Below are 20,227 nucleotides of genomic sequence, written 5' to 3'. Positions count from 1 at the left end.
GTGTACAATATAGTGATTCTGTATTTGTATAGCTTATACTCCATTAAAATTATTACAAAGTAGTGGCTGTAGTTTTCTGTGCTGTACAGTAGATCCTGTTGTTTATCTAGTTTATCCACAGCAGTTTTTAATCTCTTAATCCTATACCCCATCCCGCCTCCCACCTCCCTCTCCCCATTGGTAACCACTAGCTTGTTTTTATATCTGTGAGTCTGTTTTTGTTTTGCTATATATATCGTTTGCTTTATTTTTAGATTCCACAAAAACAGACACATAGATCAGTGAAACAAACTAGAGAGACCAGAAATAAACTCACCCAACTACAGTCAATAGTCAATTAATCTCCAACAAAGGAGGCAAGAATACGCAACGGAGACAAGACAGTCTCTTCAATAAGTGGTGCTGGGAAAACTGGACAGCTACGTGTAAAAGAATGAGATTAGATCATTTCCTCACACCATATACAAAAATAAACTCAAAATGGATTAAAGACATAAACGTAAGGCTTGAAGCCATAAAACTCTTAGAAAAGGACATAAGCAGAACACTGTTTGACATAAATTGTAGTAATAGTTTTTTGGATCTGTCTCCTAAGGCAAAAAACATAAAAGCTAAAATAAACAAATGACTGAATTAAACTTAAAGCTTTTACACAGCAAAGGAAACCATGAAAAAACAAAAAGATAGCCATGGGACTGGGAGGAAACATTTGCAAATGAAATGACCAATATGGGGTTAACATCTAAAATAAACAGCTCCTACAACTCAACAATGAAAAACCAAGCAACCCAATCAAAAAATGGGCAGAAGGCCTGAACAGACATTTGTCCAAAGAAGACATACAGATGGCCAACAGGTGCATGAAAAGATGCTCAGCATTGCTAATCATCAGAGAAATGAAAATCAAAACTACAGAGAGATACCACCTTACTCCTGGCAGAATGGCTATCATCACAAATAACAAACATTGGTGAGGATGTGAAGAAAAAGGAACCCTTCTTTTCTGTTGGGGGGAATGGAAATTGGTGCAGTCACTATGGAAAACAGTATGGAGGTTCCTCAGGAAACTAAAAACAGAACTACCAGACGATTCCACTATTGGGTTTATATCCAAAGAATATTAAAACACTAATTTGAAAAGATACATACACCCCAATGTTCACAGCAGCATTATTTTACTTACAACAACCAAGATATGGAATCAACTCAAGTGTCTGTCAATATACAACTGGATACAGAATGTTCAGTGTGTGTACATATACACACATACACACAATGGAATATTACTCGGCCATTAAAAGAATGAAATTGTGCCATTTGGACCAATGTGGATGGACCTAGAGAATATTATGCTTTGTGAAACAGTCAGAGAAAGACAACCAGTATATGATATTACTTATATACGGAAGCTGAAAAATAATACAAACAAATGTGTATAACAAAACACAAACAGACTCATGGATACATAAAAACAAATAGCACCTTTAAAGATAGTGTATATGGAATCTAAAAAATGATACAAATGAACTTATTTAGGTCTATTTCTTGTCTCTCTTCTGTTCCACTGATCTACTTATTTCTTCTTATACCAACATCACACTGTCTTGATCCTTGTATGCTAAGCCTTGAAATCACAGACTATGTTCAATAATTTGTTCTTTATTTAAAGGTTGTTTCATATATTCTAGACTTGCATATTTGTATAAATTTTAGAATTGGATTATCAATTTTTAATTAAAAATCTGTTATAATTAAAAAAAAAAAAAGATAGTGTATGGCTGTTCACTGGTCTCCTAGGAAGTCAGGGGTGAGGGTTCCCTGTTCCCTTTTCCTGATGAGCTAGGATTTGTCCTGGACTCCTAAGCAATACCTTCTCTGTGCTTCCACAGCTCTTGGTTTATTTTTCTATTACTGCACCCAGTCAGCAAATATTTCTTGAGCACTCAGTATGTGCTAGGCAACTGGGGATATAATCATAAAATGAGCAACTCAGTCCCTGTCTTCAGGAACCTTCGAGTCCAGGGAGAGAACTCACCTTATATAAGTACCTTAGACACATCTATGTCTGTTTCATGAAGAGCCCAAACAGCCCAGCCTTCCAGACCCTGTAGGTGCTCAATACAATTTGTTAAATGAATGATACGGGTCAGTAGAGACAGATCTGGGCCATGTCTCTGAACGCTCCCAGTGAAAAATCTACCCTGAAGAAACCTGAAACTTCAATTTGTCAGAATTGGGACACAAGTTTCCCAACTGCATCTTCCCCCAGGACTTACAAACGGATCAAGTTCTAGCCACATGCAAATGAGTGAATCGATATGTCAATCGGTAATTTCAGAATGACTTAAACTTCTGGGTCAGAGATACCCTGAAGAGAAAGCAAAATGATTGTTCAAAAGCTGTTTGAAGATTCCTGGACGTGGCAGTTTTTAACTGCTGAGAAGCAGTCTATTTTTAACCAGCCATTGCATGAGAATTTAAGAAATGTCTTTTGAAAAATCAAATGAAGACAAAAGGGGGAATGAGGGACAGATGGGAATGTTCCAGCCCCTTCCAGCCATGCCTGTCTATCATCTGCCTGACTGCAAACATCCTGGACTCAAACACCCTCGAGGAGACGCGTAAATCTTCAGAGCACATACGTGTCTCACGCATGCAGGACCACCAATGACCAGGGGGACAATCGGTGTCTTTTGGTTTTAACAAATGAGCTCTTGAAAAAGGTATTTTGCAGGCAAAACAGCTAACAGTGATTTCAAAGGCAAAATCAGTATAAACCGAATGGACTTTTGCTCACTCCGTGCATTCTCCTGATATATTTAAAACGATCACCATGATGCCTGATTTTACACAAATCAAATGGGGCCTCCTGACTTTGGAAGACAGTTTATCTGATGGGGTAAACAACTCTTCATCTACAAGGAAATAACGTGGAAAAGTTAAAATGTTTATGTCCTTTCCCAAACAGTGTCACATCCAACAGGAAAAACAATGAGAAAACATATGTAAGACTCCCCCAGACAACTCACCCCACCCTCAGCAAGCCACTCTCCACCACTGGATAGTCCACAGCGAGAGGAACCGCTTCATCTGTAATGAAGCCTCTGTGGTCACCCGGGGAACAGGGCATTAGATTCTGCAGCCCGGTGTCCAGGGTGGGTGTCACAGAATGCGCTGGAAGGGAGGCCACAGACCTCGCTCGCTTCATAGGACAGAAAATGAAGGCCTCAAAGCTGGCAGACCTAACATGACGTCCAGCAACACCTTTACGTTCAACACGCTGTTTGTCTTCTCAGATCCACTCTCTACCCGTCTTCCTTCCATTGTTACGGGAGGTCCCCTCGTGAGGACTCACCAGCAACGTGGTCCCTAGATGAACATCCTTGGTTTCACCTGAGAACTTAATAAACATGCAGAATCTCAGCTCCCACCTTAGACCTACTGCTTCGGGGACCAGAAGCTTTGGGGTGGGGTCAGCCATCTGTGTTTTGCCAAGCCTTCCAGGGGATGCTGATGTTCCGTAAGGTTAGAGAGTCACCTTGGATGGGATCCTTAACCTCTGGCTTCCAGCTGGGCTGGGCTAGGGGAAACCCTGGCCCGACGACCCAGGCACGAGGAGGAGTGAGTTAAGGGTAATTTTTTCCCTCAGGTTCCCTTTTGGTGGGATTGTCTAGGGCTGGCTTCGTCTGTGCACCAAAGGTCACTGTACCTCAAGGAGGCAGCCTCAGAGCCATGCGACTCACTCCTTCTTGATCCAGTAACTACCCACTCCCCTGACCCTACAGGTCTAGAGATGATAACAATTCCTCCTGCTACTCTAGAACCTCTGGCAATGAATGCCTGATGATCTGAGGTGCAGCTGGTGTAACAATAATAGAAATAAAGTGCACAGTAAATGTAATGCACTTGAATTATCCCAAAACCATCCCCCACCACCTCAGACTGTGGAAAAATTGTCTTTCAAGAGACTGCTCCCTGGTGCCAAAAAAGACTGGGGAGCACTGCTTTAGAATACTGTCACATCCTTTGTGATTGCCTGCCCACATCTTTGTAAAGGGTCCCTTCATGCAGCCCTCCTCTAATTATCCTAATTCACACGTGCTTCTTGGGATGCCCACCTGATACAAATAGAAAGATGATTGCCTGGGTGATGCGTAAGGGGCATAGCCTTTATGGGAACTTTCTAACTTGGAATCTTTTTGTTTCTCTCCAACTTCATAATAGGAATGACTTTGGGAGAGTTCCAAATACCATATTTTACAGCAAAAGAGCATAAAATTTATTTATGCTAAACATGAACATGTTTATTGTGTAATTTTCAAGACATAGCTATTTCTCCCCATAGATCACTTATTTTGAATTTCTTCTTCCCATCCTCTCCCTTCTCCTTGTCACACAACGTGAAGCAAGACATTTGGTTTAGTCTGGCTCAGACCTAGCTTGCTTTTATCTGCTGATCCATCTCCTAAGGCCTCTGCTCACAGACTTGTCTTTCCTTTAAAATTCACTCTGCCTCTTGTTTTTTTAGTTTTGGGGCCTGTTTTTTTTTTTTTTTTTTTTTTTGGTGGTGAAATACACATAACATAAAACTTATCGTAACAGTTTTTAGGCACATGGTTCAGTGGCACTAAGTATACTCATATGGTTGTGCAACTGCCACCACTGTCTACCACGAACTATTTTATATCTTGTGAAATTGAAACTCTGTGTCCATGAAACAAAAACTCTCCGTTCTTGCCCCCCAAGCCTCTGACAACTACTACCCTACTTTCTGTGTCTATGAATCTTACCAGTCTAAGGATCTCGTTCATATAAGTCAAATCATACAGAATCTGTCCTTATGTGATTGGCTTTTTCACTTAGCATAACTGTGGAAAATTCTGAAAGAGATGGGAATACCAGACCACCTGATCTACCTCTTGAGAAATTTGTATGCAGGTCAGGAAGCAACAGTTAGAACTGGACATGGAACAACAGACTGGTTCCAAATAGGAAAAGGAGTATGTCAAGGCTGTATATTGTCACCCTGCTTATTTAACTTATATGCAGAGTACATCATGAGAAATGCTGGACTGGAAGAAACACAAGCTGGAATCAAGATTGCCGGGAGAAATATCAATAACCTCAGATATGCAGATGACACCACCCTTATGACAGAAAGTGAAGAGGAACTCAAAAGCCTGTTGATGAAAGTGAAAGAGGAGAGTGAAAAAGTTGGCTTAAAGCTCAGCGTTCAGAAGACGAAGATCATGGCATCTGGTCCCATCACTTCATGGCAAATAGATGGGGAAACAGTGGAAACAGTGTCAGACTTTATTTTTTGGGGCTCCAAAATCATTGCAGATGGTGATTGCAGCCATGAAATTAAAAGACGCTTACTCCTTGGAAGAAAAGTTATGACCAACCTAGATAGCATATTCAAAAGCAGAGACATTACTTTGCCAACAAAGGTTCGTCTAGTCAAGACTATGGTTTTTCCAGTGGTCATGTATGGATGTGAGAGTTGGACTGTGAAGGCTGAGTGCCGAAGAATTGATGCTTTTGAACTGTGGTGTTGGAGTAGACTCTTGAGAGTCCCTTGGACTGCAAGGAGATCCAACCAGTCCATTCTGCAGGAGACCAGCCCTGGGATTTCTTTGGAAGGAATGATGCTAAAGCTGAAACTCCAGTACTTTGGCCACCTCATGCGAAGAGTTGACTCATTGGAAAAGACTCTGATGCTGGGAGGGATTGGGGGCAGGAGGAGAAGGGGACGACAGAGGATGAGATGGCTGGATGGCATCACTGACTCGATGGATGTGAGTCTGGGTGAACTCTGGGAGTTGGTGATGGCCAGGGAGGCCTGGCGTGCTGCGATTCATGGGGTTGCAAAGAGTCGGACACGACTGAGCGACTGAACTGAACTGAATGTCCTCAAGATTTATTCATGTTGTAGGAATATGTGAGGATTTCCTTCCTTTGGGGGAATGGATGAAATTTTATTGTATGACTAGATCACATTGGTTTATCCATTCATCCATCAGTGGTTGCTTAGGTTGTTTCCACCTTTCAACTATTATGAATAAGGCTACTACTAACAAGATGTACAAATATCCATTTGGTTCCTCCTTTTAATTCTTTCAGGTATATACCCAGAAGTGGTACTGTTGTATCACATGGTAGTTCTAGTTTTAATTTTTTTTGAAGAACCTCCATACTGTTTTCCATAGCAGCTGCACCATTTTACATTCCCACTAACAGTGTACAAGGGTTCCAATTTTTCCACATCCCCACCAGCTACTTTTTGACAACAGGCATCCTACGGGGTGTGAGGCAGTATCTCATTGCAGGGTTTTTAGAAATGCTGTCTCCTCCACCAAGAATACTTTTGAACTGTGGTGTTGTAGAAGATTCTTGAGAGTCCCTTGGACAGCAAGGAGATCAAACCAGTCAATCCTAAAGGAAAACAACCCTGAATATTCATTGGAAGGACTGATGCTGAAGCTGAAGCTCCAATACTTTAGCTACCTGATTCAAAGAGCTGACTCATTGGAAAAAACCCTGATGCTGGGAAAGATCGAGGGCAGGAGGAGAAGGGGGCGACAGAAGATGAGATGGTTAGATGTTATCATTGACTCAACAGACATGAGTTTGAGCAAACTCCAGGAGATAGTGAAAGGCAGGGGAGCCTGGATGCTGCAGTCCATGGGGTCTCAGAGAGTCAGACACAACTGAGACTGAACAACCACCCAGCACGCCCTCCCTATGTGCCTATTAAGCACCCTGCCCAGATGAAATTAACCTCCTCTGCTCCTGTTTTCACCACGATGCTTGTCCTGCTGTTCTAATCCTGACGTATTTTCCTGGGCTCTCTTTTCTCTGAGGGACTGGTGCTCCTGCATCCCTCTTTCCTGATAAGGAGGTCTGTGTTCTCACAGAAAACCCAGAACATAACTTACAGAGCAGGAAGGATATCTAATCTGGTGTCGAAGTCTTTCATGACGCTGTAAGTGAACTGGCCCCAGAATCTTCCAGGCATCAGCTCATTTCCCTCCAATCTGGGGCATGAATTCCTCAATTGTTTGGCCCTCACGTCAGCTCTTGAGAGTTTTAGCCACAGGAGTCTCCTGGAGATTATGATTTAAGCCCCTGATCAAGCAGCCAGCATCCTGCTGACAAGACTGCCCTAAGCCCCAACGGCCTCTCAGATCTCACAGAAAGCATCTCATCTTATCACTTCAGAGAAGAGGTCTCCCTTTGGGGCACCGAGCTCCAAGTGGGATGCCGTGAGATCATAGGATAAGGGCCACTTCCTGCCTTCCGTCTCTTTGATTTCTTCTTTGGAGAATCTAAGAGGAGAGGAGAGAGAGATGGGAAAGTCTATGGTGCTCCTTTTAAGGGTCTTCTCGGGGAACATGCCACCCTTCACAGGGCTTGAGGGGTCATCATAACAAGTTCCATGGGTCCTCGGAAGAGGGTTTGCAGTAGCATGAGAGGCCACATACAGCAATCCCATGAGTTTCCGTGGATGTCCTGGATGGTGAGGCCAGGCATCAACAGCCAAAACATCCTCAAGTGTCCTTCACGTTGCAAGCAGATGAATCACTACCTGTTGTTTTTGGAGGCCTCTCTTGATCCCTGTGGTGGGTGCTGCTGTCCTTCCTGCCACCAGAATTCCTGTCGGAGCTTGTCCTGGGGGAGTACCACGCATCCCATCTGTGTTTTGGAGAGATAGAGCATGACACAGTTTTTCCAGGGCTGTGCAGCCATTTTTCATGAAAAATTCCAGACGCTCCCTCATTAGACACAACTTCCTTTCATCCCCAGACTCCCTCCAAGCGAGGCACACCACACTCAGTCACTTTGGAGCCTCATGGGACATGAATTCCTTGAAAAGACTTTCCTCCCACTCTAGTTGGTCCTTAAACACTCATTTCTGCATTGATGCCAAGCCAGAAGAAAAACAAGGGGCCATTGCTGTCATCTGATTTGAAAATACTTGGACTTGGGGTCAAAGTTTCAGTCTGTGCCTACACTGAGCTGCTGCCATGACGGACCAGGAGGAGGGGCCTTTACAGTGTTAGGGGCAAAGACTTCAGAACCCTACCGCCTGGGTTCACAGCTTGTCTCTGCCATTAGTTATGTAACCTTGAGCCAGCTACTTGACTGCACTGAACATCAGTTTGTACATCTGTGAAATGGAGAGAACATGTCATCCAATCTCCCCACCAATGGTGCCTGGTGAATCCATGCAAAATATTCAGTGCAGTGCCAGATACTACTACTGAGTAGAGGATACTGGATTTATCTGGTATGAAAGTGACTTTAGTAACACAATACGTTTGTAAGTCACTTCCAGAGCTCTCTGCCATGGTAAGCCTTGATCCCTGGAGCATCAGGCACCAGGACCCTTGGGTTTATTCTCTGCCCCTCAACCCTGTGCCATTCCTGTGTATTCACTCAGTTCCTCCATCACCCAGGCCTGCCCTTGTCCAAAGGCTCAGTGGCTTCCTTGCTGTCTATCTCATTCAGGACCTGATGATAAAACTAGACAAATGTGCAAACTATTCCAAGATGTGAATTTGTTCAATACCTTCAGGGCATGTGCCAGTGAATGGGAGGGGCTTCAGGGCACTTGGAACATGTCATAAAGTGACAAGATGAGGCCAGAGGGACTCGCTCTCGGGGCAGGCTTTCTAGTCCCAGTGTCCCCCTGCCATCTCACACTCTCTTGGTGGCTGAAGTAGGTAAATAATAATCCGGCAGTGACCCAAGTGGGCTTCCCAAGTGCTAGGATTAGAGGAGAAACCACAAGCCAAAAAAAAGTAAATAGAAGTCACAGCCTAGGTTGAAGAAGTGAAGTTATTCAGTCGTATCTGACTCTTTGCAACCCCATGGACTGTAGTCTGCCAGGCTCCACTGTCTATGGGATTTTCCAAGCAAGAATACTGGAGTGGGTTGCTATTTCCTTCTCCAGGGGATCTTCCTAACCCAGGTATCGAACCCGGGTCTCCCGCATTGCAGGCAAATTCTTTACCGTCTGAGCCACCAGGGAAGCCCCTAGGTTGACGTGGAGTGAAACAGGGGAAAATAGAAAATAGAATAGTTAGTACTTTAATCTTTTGTTGCACTATGTTTATAAATTTCATGTACGCATTTATTCCTGAATATTCTGCAACTCATTCTTTTAATTCAGCAAATAGTTGTGAGCTACCTGCTCTGTACTAGGCACTGTCTAGGTGCAGAGCTGATTAACCCTCACAGAACCTACTGTCCAGTGGGGTGAACAAAGGAAAGACAAACCAAAAAACAAAACAAAACAAAAAACAAGGAAAGAAAATCACTGCAAGTCGTAATAAAATCTGAAGGAAATAAATGAGAACCCAGACAGGACACCTGCCTGCAGAATGGCATGAACTCCGTGAGTGTCTGACTTACTCAACAATCACCAGGTGTGTGGCAAGGGATGCCTGAAGGGGCTGTGGAGATGGTCGTGGTCATGCTTCTTGTGTTCCTTCCCGGCACCGGGGACAGTTACCTAGAAATGCTTCAGAGAGGATCTGACCAGAGAATTGTCATTGGTGAGTTATTTGGGCAGACATCCATCTTATTTTAAAATCTCTCCTTTGCATTGAATCACTGGCCATTTCTCCTTCCAAGAAGTACCAAAAGCCTCCCCTTCCATCCCTTTGAGGATGTCAAAAATGTCCTAGCCCACATTTTTTTTCTTTTCCATTACAGTTTATTACAGGTATATTATTATTATATTATATATTATTATTATCTATTATATTATTACAGGTATATTATTGAATATAGTTCCTTGTGCTGTTCAGTAGAACCCTGTTGTTTATCCATTCTATACGTGTTAGTTTTCATCTGCTAACCCCAGACTCCCAATCCATCCCCCTTGGCAACCATGAGTCTGTTCTCTTATGTTTGTGAGTCTGCTTCTGCTTCACAGATAAGTTCATTTGCATTGTATTTGAGTTTGCACATAGAAGTGATATCATATGATGTTTGTCTTTCTCTGACTTACTTCACTTAGTACGATCATCTCTAGGTCCATCCATGGCGCCGCAAATGCCAGCCTAATCTTCAATGTCATCTCTCGGCTCCTTTTGCCTTCAGTTCACTTAGGACAATGGGTGCAAATGCACCCTCTTACAGATTGGGCAGGGCAGAGCCTCCCCACAAACAAATGCAGAGGGCTCCCCTCTCCTGGAGTTGAATCAAGGCAGTCAGGCAGTAAACACCTTCTGTGGACCTACCACGGTTGACACTGTCCAAAACTTATCTTCCAGTCCCCATGGGTTCTACTTTATGATGAAGAGAGGGCAGGGGGAGCCTTCCTGGGGTTGTCAGGCTGGACCCCAATATAAACGGACTCCTCATGTGCTGGGGGATCCCTCTGGTCGAGCCCCCCCGAATCTGTCTCCTCCCCCACACTCCACAAAGGTCCTCCTGCCATATACACAACTTGGAAATCTCCCTTCTTTCCTGGGAATCTCTTCCCTCTTACCTCACCCTGTCTAAGTATGTCCCGCCCACAACCTGTTCCCTTCAATACCTGCCTTGTGGCCCCACGTCCAGCGACTTGTCTGTTCTTTGTCCTTGGGTTCCTTGGAATACCTGTGGGCAGGTTTATGAATCAGCTTCCAAAGGTCAAGCCAGATCTGTGTAGAATTTGGAACAACTGCTATGACAAAACAAAATGTGAATCCAGAAAATGAGAAAACTTATAAACACACTCAACACAGCACCTGTCCCAGACAGAGAAGGGACAATAGAAAGTAGTTATCAGTCAAAAATAGATTGTCTGTGTATGTATAACTGAATTTCTTTGCTGAAACTAACACAACATTGTAAGTCAACTATACTTCAATTTGGAAAAACAAAATCATATTCCAGAAAAAAAAAAAAAGAGGAGATTGTTTTAAACTCTGTATTTGCTCTTTTAGGGAGGAAACCAGTGAATATGGTCTGGAAGGGCACAGGGTGAACCCTCTCCCCCAGTTACGCGGTTCCCCCCGCTGGCAGCCACCGCAACGCGGGGCTTGTGCTTTTCCCACAGGTTCTGTGAAGAGCTTCTTAATAAGTGCGCTTCTCACTGTGAAGAACAAATTACAGAACCTGACTTCACAGTAACACATGGAAGCCATGTCTTTCCTCTCCTCCCTGTTCCAGCCCATCCTTGTTATCACCTGCACATTTCCATGGCGTTATTCCATTCTGAAAAAGGTGAAATCAAAGTGAAAAAAAGGTTTGAGGGAATGTAGACTCCAAACAGTGACCAAGGTGAGATGGCATCGAATTTGCCCCTTCAAAGCTCAGAGCCCAAAGCCAAATTTCTCTATAATGCAATCATTCCTTAATTGGTCACTAATGAAAAAGAATTTTAACATCTGATAGGATAATTACATACTGTAAATCTATTTACAGAAAAACTAAATGCTGCATTGCTAGCACACCAGGAGAGATTTATAGATAATATAAAGGTGGTGATATTATTTGTGAATTGCTTGCCTGCTTGCTTTTTCCTACTTTCTAAATATTCTTTAAGGGACTTCCCTGGTAGTCCAGTGGTTAAAGACATCACGCTGCCAATGCACAGGTTCAAGCCCTGGTTTGGGATACATACTTCGAGGCATGGCCAAAAAAATAACTAAAATCATATTTAAAAAATAAATATTCTTTAAAGAGGTCTTATAATAAAAATATCTATCCTTCATGATTTGGCCACCTGATGCCAAAGGCTGACTCATTGGAAAATACCCTAATGCTGAGAAAGATTGAAGGGAAAAGAGAAGAGGGTAACAGAGGATGAGATGATTAGATAGCATCACCCACTCAATAGACACGAGTTTGAGCAAACTCCGGGAGATAGTGATGGACTGGGACACCTGACGTGCTGCAGTCCATGGGGTTGCAAAGAGTCAGACACGACTGAGTGACTGAACAACAACAACAAATTTGATTTAATTTTATCTGGCATTCCCTCTGTCATGTGTATTTAAATATTAATTACACTCCATTGAAGGAGGAAAAGTAATAAACTCTTTAACACAAACACATTGAACAAATGAAAACCTACACTGCTCTGGTCTGTTTATTTCTTGACAGCACCTACAGCATCACAGAAAGTGATGATTCTTTGCTCAGCTCAAGTGTTGAGGTCACCTAAGGATCTTTAGATAAATACAGAGGTTTAGGTCTTGCCCACAGAGATTCTGAGGCTCTATGGTACGGCCTAATTTGAGGTTTTTCCAAGCTTCCCAAGTAATTCTAACGTGAAAACCACTGACTTTAAAAAAAGGAAACAGGAATGAACCCCACTGAGAATTTATTAAAATAAAGCATCTTGGAGAGTATTTCTGTGAAGTACAGCCAATCTTGCTCAAATCAGGAGAAAAATAGTATTCTGGTAGTTGAAGAAAGAAAAATACCCTAGAAATTTAAAAGTCTATTAGAAATAACCATGATCCTCCTTCCTCAGCATTTGCCTGGCATTTTACGTATATCACCTCTAACCTTCTTTAAGTGTTCTAAAAGTTAAACTGTGTGGTACCCATTTTATTTTTTTGGCTACACCATGCAGCTTGTGGGAACTTAGTTCCCTGACCGGGGAATCCCTGCTCACCTCCTTCCGGGGAGTCAGGCCCATCAATTTTTGCTTTACATACTTTAAATATTTCTGTTGTTCGGATATTTTTAGGAAGAGCATGGGTTCTATTTGTGATGCATAATCTACAAAAGTTAATACTGAAGCAACCTTCACCAGCAGTTGGGACTCAAGTCCAGTTGAGGGTTCCCTCAAACTTTGTCCTCTTCACTGTCAGCTAGGAGTCCCAGTCCTGCCTTGGAGGCTTTTGGGGGGGATTCACACAAAATGAATAGTGTGTGTACTATACCTACATTATATTACCTATAATCATCATAAAAATCTATGCATTGCTTTGCCGTACAGCAGAAACTAACACAACATTGTAAGTCAGTTAGACTCCAATTAAAAAAAAAAAATTAATCGACAAAAATCTATGCCGTTCTTTGCACTGAAAATATCTTTAAATTTCTTCCTTGTTTAAAAACCTGGCAGGCCACACACAGTAACTCCCATTTTTTGTGGATGGGGAACCAAGGTCCGACTCATTATTCAACAGATGTCCACACAGCTTCTTCGAAGATTCTGAATTCTGAATCTCCTGTCCTAGCACCAGCCCTCCTCCGACTCACACCCTGGGGAGGTTGGTGATTTCCCATCAAGTAACACCGGACAAAGATTAGATCATTTTAAAAGCTTGTTTTCTCCTTTAACCATGAAGGGGGAGAAAAAAAAAAAATCAAAATTCGTTAAAACAAAACAGCAACCATCTGTGTCCAGAGATGTCCGTGGAGAAAGTGGAGATAAACAAGCTGCTCTCCTGAGTCTCCTCTCAGCAGTTTGCTTCAGCTCACTCTTTAAAAGCTGCAGGGTGCCAGGCCCTGGGCTTTATCAGACCCTCACAGCTACCCCTGAGGTTCTACCAGGACTCATAGTGGGGGACCAAGAGCCCGTGGTGTGGTTTCCAAATGTCAGGGCGGGCCTGGTCACCAGTAGGTCCATGTTCTTGTTTTTAGCATAAGACAGAACAAATAAACTCTGTAGACTGCTTCATCCTCAATGGTATCGATGAGGGGGAAACAGCAGATCACAGAGACGCACTTTAAACAAACAGGATGTTTGTGAGCCAGACGAAATTATATGAGCAGGACCAAGGGAGAAGAACCCGCTTTGGAGCACTTGTTGAAACCCTCCATTCAGTTCTCAGATAAGAACTCCAGGATTTAACTGGTGCCTCTGACATGGTGTAAAATACAGAGCACCTACTTCCTGGAGGAAGTTGACTATAAGTTGAAGGGAAAGGAAAGATTGATTTTCTCTCCACAGGAAGCAGGGAGATCCTCGTGGTCTCAGCAGCCCTTTCATTTGGACACGTAGCCATGAGACCAGGGTTCAGGCTGAGTTAATGAGCAGCGGCCACTCGGGAGAAAGTTCCAAGCAGGATGCAGAGGTGGGAGGAGAGGCGGGCTGGAGCGCACGTAGGGGCCGACCCATCCTGCTGGGCCTCTGACGACAAATGGGATTCGGGGCGTGGGCTGGGAAGTGGCACTGGTACAGAAGAGAGAACACACACGTGCTCTCGCTCTCTCTCTCTCTCTCTCTCTCTCTCACACACACACACACACACACGCAGGGTGGGAACAGAAAACAAAACCCTGGGAAGTGTGATGAAAAAGAGCTAAGTCCCAACAGGAGCCTGATTAGAGAATGCTGAGATGCTGGCAAGCCAGACACATCCTTGGAGATCACCGAGGATGGCCCCGAAGTGAAGGGCCCAGTCAGCCTTCTGGTAAAGAGAGAGAAATAACTGGTGAAGGCAAAAGGTGTATAAAGACAGGAAAACGGCACATTAGAGAAATGGCTCCAGGCCTCAGGGCCAGCGTCCGGGGATTAGAGAGAATGAAGCCAGGGTTAGAATCAGGGGAAATGAGAGGGCGGCAGCTCCTATGGACCAAGCAGCACCCCAAAGGCATCCTTCAGCTATACCATCTCAATTTTCTCCATTGACTTGAGGTAGTTTCTAGAAAATTCTACCCTATGGAGAAGGAATTCCAAGGTTGTGAAAAATTAAGTACTGTAATAGGATCAGCCTACACAGTCAGGAAAGGAGGCAGAGATGGGACCTCACCTCACTGTGACCCGATGCCAAAGCCCCTTGCTCCATACCCTCCACCATGCTGTCAGTCAAGGCGGGGACAGACCTGGAACACCTTAAAAAAAAAAAGAAACAGCCTGAGAAAGTTGAGAGCAATAGGAAGACTGACCCTCTTGAGGGCCCTGACATCTTAAGATGCGTGTCCTACGTGACACAGTGCCTGAGTAGGATCGTTCAATATTTGGGCATATTGTCTTTCTGGGTGTGGTGTGCTATTGTTACAGGCTGCACACCCAGACAACATTGCTGCTTACCTGGAAACTCCGGGCACCAGCATTTTAACTGCAAGAGTCAGAAGGGGTCCACCCTGTGCAGGTATCTTGCTGTAATAATAGCTGGCAGCAGTCTGTGACCCACGACTTCATGAAGATAACAAAAGTACAGAGAAAGCTTGAAGCCACATTAGGAAATGAGACTGACCCAGGTACTTTCAACTAATTTACAATTTTAGGCAGCAAACTGTATGTGATACAGAATGGAGTTTTGGCATAAACTCCCAAATTCTTCCCCCTAAAGGGTAAGAAAAACCCTTAGCCAGGGGCAGCTCACAGAAAATTCTGGTCCCGCCTGAAGTCCTCTGCATCTTGGGTTTTTAAATTCTGGTGATTCTCCTAAGCATATTCCACACTGGCCTTAGGTCTCTGCATGGGATTTGCTCAAATTTCAATTATACAGTAAACATTCAGTCATAATATTCCTAAGGAGGTATGTTCTCTGCTGTGGGTGCACCCAAATAACTGCTACTCTTACTGCTGCTTTGCAGACGGGTTCTCTACCAGAAAATCTGCAAACTCATTGTTCTGGCCAGTGGCATAGGAATTCTGCCCAGTTGGTGTCAGGAGAGATTATGTCCAGCTTGTTTCAATGCGAAGGGTGACCTCTTTACTCAGGACCCTCCTCTGATCAAGCACAGGGATGCTGGGATACTTTGTGTGTAGTCCATCACAAATCTCTAGGTTCAGGAGGTTTCCTAATTAACTGTTTCATCCTCAGTGCTGTGGGGGCTGCACTACAATATGCTGCGAAAGGCAAATTGGTCTTAAAAGAAAACCATCCAGGTTTTGATAATAGGGGAACTAACTTAATTTGATTTCAATGTGGCCACTCAGATTTGATCCCTGGGTTGGGAAGATCCCCTGGAGGAGGAAATGGCAACCCACTCCAGTATTCTTGGCTGGAAAATCCCATGGACAGAGGAACCTGACAGGCTACAGTCCATGGGGTCACAAAACAGTAGGACACGACTTAGTGACAAAAAAAAAACACAGCTTTTCATGTGCTAGGGTCTATGCCAGGAGCTTCACATGCATGCTTTCATTTAATCCTCAGATTATCTTTTCGAGGTGGGTGCTCTATGCCCATCTAACAGATGAGGAAACTGAGACTAAGAAATTTGCTGGTTTGTATGAGGTCAAGGTCACACAGCCACTGGGAGATTTATCTAGGATCTTTCTGTTTTTTTGTTGGTGGTAAAAAACATAACATAAAACTTACCATCCAAACTCTTTGTAAGGTAGTCGAGTAGCATTAACTCTATTCACAGATTGTGCAAAAAAATCTCTGTAATTTTTTCATCTCACAAAACTGAAACTCTAGATCAGTTCTGGTAACCCACTTCAGTATTCTTGCCCCATTTCCCTTCCTTGCAGCCCCTGGAAACCACGAATCTACTTTCTATGAGTTTGACTGACTGTTTTGCAACCCCGTAGCTGTAAAGAGTAGCCCTCTTTCTGTTTTGTGAAGATACCACAAGAAGTTGGCAGTCTAAAACCTGGAAAAGGGTCCTCAACTATGCTGGCACCCTGATCTCAGACTTGAGAAATATACTTGTTTATAAGTCACCCAGTCTATGGTCATTCGCTCAGTCGTGTCCAACTTTTTGTGACCCCACAGACTGTAGTCCACCAGGCTCCACTAGTATTCTCTGTTCATGGGATTCTCCAGGTAAGAATACTGGAGTGGGTTGCCATCTTCCCAACTCAGGGATCAAGCCCACACCTCCTATGTTAGCAGCTGAGTTCTTTACCACTGAGCCACCCAGAAAGCCCTCAACTACTCTGGATACCTCTTATGAGTGGAATCACACCCAGTATTTTTCTTTTCGTGACTGGATACTTTCACTGGAATAATGTCCTCAAGATCCATCCATGTTGTAGCATGTGTCAAAATTTCCTTCCTTCTTAAGGCTTCATGATATGCCATTGTGTGTAGAGACCACATTTTCTTTACAGAGCTAGGATTTTAATCTGAGTTTGGGAGACTCCAAATTCCATGCCTCTTTCTTGTGCGTAAGCCATGTTCCTTTGTCAGTGCTTTAAAGAGAATTATAACTTTCACGTTATACAAATGCGAGAAAAGTGAGCTAGTGGTGTCCTGGCTCTGTTCTCAGCATTGCAAGCTCAGAGACAGTGGCGGAAGGGCTGACAGACCCCTCGGAAGTGACTTACATACTTCTTGGGGAAGCACCCCATCCTTCTCATCACACAGGGCCCAGCCCTCTACTCCTCCCATCACCCCGCACTGCCCACAACTGCCTCCCACCACCCTCCAAACTCAGCACATGCCCTGGCCTCTGGTCTCCTGTAAGTCACGTACCAAGGTCTCCAGGACATCTTCAACAGAATATAAATAGCCCTGAGACTTCAGAGTCCCCACCCTTCCTCACGCAGCCTGCCCTGTTGCCCAGCTTCTCCATCCTCATCCTTGTGGGCTGTGCCAGTGTCCTCCTGCTTCTGCAAGCCTCTGGCTTTGGTCATTTCTACCACCTCTCTGGTATTCATCACTCGCCAAGGACAGCAGCTTTCTCCTCTGCAGCCCAAACTTTTCCCTTCCCCAGAAGCCCATCCAGACCCCTCCTCCAGGCCCTGATGGCTCTGCACCTGCACCCTGGGTCTTTATATCCGCCCCCAGAACACTCCCACCCTCCCCTCCTCTCCCCCACCCCACCTTCAAGACTGGTCTTGAACCACCTATCACTGGTCTTCTCCACTATCATCTAATCAAGTCAAACTCAACATGGGCCTGCTCAGATCTTCCCCTCAGCTGCTCGTCCACCATCTTCACCTGACCCTCCCTGGTCAGCTTTGTTCGGTTCATGAGCATTTTCTGGCTCTGCCCCCACCCCTACCCCAATCCATTCACCTCACCTTCACCTCCAGCCTGTGGGCAGGCACTTAAGCCACCGTGGTCCTGGGCCGCCTCTCTCGTCAAGCATCAACCCTGCCTTCTTCTCCCTCCCTCTCCTAGGTTGCAATTTGTGACCCAGATTCACTCCACCCCATTATCTTATCATTTCTGACCTTTCTCAGGTTTTGATATAATTAACCTGTGTCTTTATAAATATTTTAATAAACTATATATGGATTTCTCTTTCTTTTTACCTAAGTTCCCTTGAGCATGAACTAGTCCGGCTCTTCAGACTCCCAAGTGGCTCCGTTGCCCTCACAGCATGTATTATACCATAAATAAATTATGCCATAAGTAAATCAGGGCCAAGGAGAGGCAAGGTAACATCACACTGCTTTTCCAGCTAGGATGAGTCCAGTGGAGTCAGGGATGGGAAGGACAAGACTCAGAGGCAGTGGAGCCAGGGTCCAGAGGCTGATGAGTGCCTGAGAAGAGGGTGGAATTTTCTAGCAAAACGAGCTCTGATGGTGATCCCTGAGAAGTTTCGGGGGTGTCTCTGTTCAGGTTTGGTGCCGAAGCACGAGGAAGGGCTCCTCAGGCACTCAGCTAGAGCAGGATGCTGAGGGAGACTACCCTCCCAGCTACACCCACCCCCCAGGCTGGATGCACAGAGACCCCAAGGAAAGGGAAGCCATAGGAAGGACACCACAGTCTGGTGGGAGCCTCACTGCTGCCTGGGACCGAGGGCCACACTCTGGACCAGGGGGCGAGTGCCTGCTCATTGGAGGCCAAAGACACCACGGAACAGATGCAATCTGCTCTTGCTCCCCACCCTGTCACAGACATAAAATTAGCTGGAGCCAGCCTTCACTACAGGAGGAAACAGGGTTGAATTGCTGAGCAGGCTCGCTGGCAGGCTGTGGAACCCTCTCTGTACAATGATGTGCCCATAAGCAGCCTGTAGAAACAGGCGGCTTTTCCATTAGGCCCTCTGGGAGGGCAGGGGCTTTGGAGGTGACATAGTGGGGCCTGTCCCTTCAGTGACATTGACCCAGACCCGGGCAGGAGCAGGAATGTGGCCAGCAGGAGGGGGCCCAGCACAGGCACCCACTCCCCTGCACCCTCCCCCGCCAGGCATTCCATCACTGGTCACTGGTGCCCAGCACTGCTCTCCCATGAAAGCAGGAGACACCACACTGAGGGTTAGAAGAACAGGCAAACTGCGTTAATATGACAGAACTGGCTTGAATGACAGGACTTACTAATTCCCCACATCATGCCAACATCAGGATATGCAGAGCTGAAAGAAACTATTTAACACAAAAATCTAGGTGGGGCAGAGGGGCTGAGGGGGTGGGCAGGTCCTTGCCAGACCCCAGTGTCGGGGTGACTCAGGGTCAGAGATCGGGCACCAGGAGCTCGCATCCTGCTAGGTGCACAAGTGGGGCACCTAGCCGGGCATCCACGGAGCTAAAGGGTTAAACTTCAGGCAGTCCTCATTCAAACAACATTCGTTTTACCTTTCACAGGACAGGTGTTTCCCTCCCCAAATCATACCCATTCCCATAATCACCTAGCACTTCTTCACAGTTACGGAGAAGTGAATGCAACTTGTTCTTACCTTTTTGTGAGTACAGTCCTCTCCCCAGTCCCCCTCAGCTTCTGAGCTAAGAGTTGAAGATGCTGGTGTCAAATGACAGAATCACATATCATCATTCTGCAGTGACTGAAGATTCATTGTCCACATGTGATGCTACGTTTCCCCCACAGAATCAAATGAGAAATGTATTCAAAATCATATTATTAATATGAGTAATCTCATAAGCTCATTATGAGTACATTTATTCCAAGTGATAAGTGAAAGTGGATACCTCTTTATATGGTGTCTAGACAAGCATGCCTGATGTTTCAGAAGCACTTGTTGAATGAAAAGTGTCTCAGTGATTGTAGCTAAATGTCTCCTTCAATGCCATTGGCTAGAATAAGCTGAAAATTATTCTGTTAATCATACCTGTCATTTATAATCCAAGCTATTGCTGTTTTTACACTATAAGACAAACATTATCAAGTCTGTGAACCTAGTTTAACCTGTCAAATTGTTTCTGGCTAGCTTTTAGCAGTGGGGGTGGGGGTTGCAGAGGAAACGGGCAGGTGATAGAGATGCCTGGGGCTTTGGCTTTGGGGAGACCGTCTGCCTGGGCTTATGTCCAAATTATCATTCAGTCGCTCAGTCATATCTCAGTCCATGACTCTTCGACCCCATGGACTGTAGCACACCAGATTTGCCTGTCCTGCACCATCTCCTGAAGTTGGCTCAGACTCATGTCCATCAAGTCAGTGATGCCATCCAACCATCTCATCCTAGG

This window comes from Bos mutus, chromosome 12 (assembly GCF_027580195.1).
Source record: "Bos mutus isolate GX-2022 chromosome 12, NWIPB_WYAK_1.1, whole genome shotgun sequence".
NCBI classification, from domain to species: domain Eukaryota; kingdom Metazoa; phylum Chordata; class Mammalia; order Artiodactyla; family Bovidae; genus Bos; species Bos mutus.
This window is presented reverse-complemented; position numbering follows the sequence as displayed.